We start from the raw sequence: 2,500 nt of genomic DNA on the forward strand, positions 1-2,500 counted from the left end.
AACGTTCAATTTTGTTATCGTACGTTTTGCCTGCACAAATAAATCGCAAAATCGAAAGTGACATCGCCGGAATTCAGCGGGCGCCGTGATGAAGTTACCGCGGCATGTTTACTCGCCAAACAGTGAAGTATCTGTGTCAAATGATGGCAAGATACCGGGTTTTTGTAAGTTTCTTTTTCTGTCAAGTGTTATAAAGTTTGACAATGAATGAGCGAAGTCAAAACAAAGATCACAATCGCCCAACTCTTATTTATGCAAAGTCAAAATTTACTCTCCAAGACGCGTACGACGTTATTTATCACCAGGTAATTCCATCATTTTGGAAATAGCAGCTACTTTATTATTCAACTGCGTCACAATTCTTCACTGTTTTTGGGGCTCATTTTGTTGAAACTCAAGCACGCTTTCAACAGGCCTGTGAACCCTTCCAGCTTACAGAGCAATACTAAAAAACTTCTCCCATATCACATTTGAACCTTAAGCTCGAAAATTCAATACCCAACATGATGTTATAATTCACAAAGGCAGAAAATACCACAGAATCCTTTTCCAGCGAAAAATTTATTGAAACAAACAACATGTTTGCTCTTAGAGGCGAAAACCTCTTCCTATTTCATTGCGTGCGTGAAGACAAGAAACTCAATCGTGTCAAATTACCATGTACTTCAGGTAATACAGCTCACTTTGATTTTGTCTCGACGGGCGATAGATTGTTGTCGAAGTCCAGTACTCGTCGCTTTTGAGATTCCTGCTTAGTTTATCCAACTGACTTGCCATTATTGAGCTCCATAAGGGTATATTTTGTTTAAGGATCCACTAAAACGCTATACGCGTTACATGAGTTTCGACGCCATTGCAGGCTAAGTTAATGATTCTACTGTGTCCACTAGAGAAATCTACGCAGTTCCACTACCCTCTCGATCCTAAGAAAATACGCGCAGTAGGCTCTATGCACAAAGACACCACTTACCAGGGGAGTGACAGGCAAGACTTTTACCGACACGGAAAAAAATACTAAAAAAAAAACGGAAATCTACCTATTTTCCGACTGGGTTTGCCATAGGGCAACCCAGTAAAAAGGAAAAAAGAAATCAAACAAACAAAACGCAGACCTCGACTGGGTTTGCCATAGGCAACCCAGTAATTACGAACATTAAAAAATGGTTTCATAGTATCAATTCTGCTTGACATGACCGGGCGGAAAAGCGGCAAAAGCGCCCACTTTATCTTAAAAGGAAACGCCAGTCTCCTTGGCTCGCAATGTAGCAAGCTTGAAACGTACAAAGTAACAGGGAAAATTTACAATCACAAAATTTACGAACATATGTAAATTGCTACTATGTAAGTGACATTGTAAAATAAACGAGAGATTCTAAAATATCCAAACTATCATTCAGGTCTTAACCAATAAAAAAGTATACAGTTTTGCACAGCTTGACATGTATCTGTCATAAAGTGAAATAAAACTGCTGTAACTCGTAACTGGCCATTGCTTCTGAGGGAATTACGTACCACAACCAAATGGTTAAACCCTGTGAAATCATCAACTTAGCCTGATTATTTTGAACGCAGAATTCAGACAAGAGGCGCAGTTGCGTTTGCGTTTGCGTTTGCACCAGTGTGTCTACGGGAAAAAAGAGAGACGCGGCTTGTTTAAAGAAATTTAAACGAAACTAATTAAGTTCTTGACGTTACAAATTTTCTCATTAAATATTTCTTTGTACGCTTACTATTCCTCAGTGATTTCCTCTTCTGTTGCTTTGCAAATGCACTGTTACATGTACATATCCAGGCAAGCGAATTTCGAGCATTTTTTTTGCTATCTTAGATCTCAGTGATAGTCAGGTTAGTGTTGAATCGATATTGGAGATGTTATAAGCGGCTCAATCGAAGTGAAAAAAATGCATGCATTTAGAGAAAATTGTCCTTTTCAGTTATACCTCTACTAACTATGCCACAAAAGTTGATTAAACAGGGAGTAATCATATTTGCAGCTGCAACGACACTGGAAAAAAACAGTTGCGTTATACTTTGAACCATCCCCAGCGTACAATAAAATACCACGATCGTAACAATAAAAAAAATGGAACGATTCTACTTACCCGTTCACTGACAAGGTACTTAAATAGACTACCACTATGGTCCTTAGTTGATGAATGAGAATAAGGAGAAAGAGTGAGATGGACTACTACCGCGGTGCACAGCCATTTATGGATGAATAAGAATCGATTTTTTACCCGGGATATCTATCTGCCAGATCTGCGCGTGGCTTAAAGAACGAGCAATATATTCTGGAGAGGTTGTTTCGAAGTTTTTGTTAATTCACATTAGGGTTTGGGTAGTTGTACGAAAAACCATGGAGCGCGGTAGCAGAATTTTTATCAACTCCGTTCCCAACGTCTCTCTTTCTTATCTTAAAGTGCCGGTGGCAGAACTTTGACAAAACCCCGAAAGGTAAACAGGTACTTATTCAAGAAACGATGGCGATTTTAAGGAGACA

The 2,500-nt window shown here is 39.1% G+C and overlaps 1 protein-coding gene across 9 annotated transcripts in view; it reads right to left on the minus strand.

The window, feature by feature from the left end:
* The window catches only part of LOC138021674 (kinesin-like protein KIFC3), a 56,449-nt gene that overhangs the window by 39,232 nt on the left and 14,717 nt on the right, over nt 1-2,500 (minus strand). Inside the window, exon 1 of one of the 9 annotated variants that reach the window (XR_011126421.1) lies at nt 2,103-2,212. The exons of 7 other annotated variants lie outside the window; for them this stretch is intronic. The gene's annotated coding sequence lies outside the window, so the exon portion shown is untranslated. Of the gene's footprint in view, nt 1-2,102; nt 2,299-2,500 lie in introns of those variants that run through there. One more of the 9 variants, XM_068868618.1, reaches the window with a different exon arrangement.

The sequence above is a fragment of the Montipora capricornis genome, chromosome 10 (assembly GCF_036669925.1).
Source record: "Montipora capricornis isolate CH-2021 chromosome 10, ASM3666992v2, whole genome shotgun sequence".
Taxonomy (NCBI): Eukaryota; Metazoa; Cnidaria; class Anthozoa; order Scleractinia; family Acroporidae; genus Montipora; species Montipora capricornis.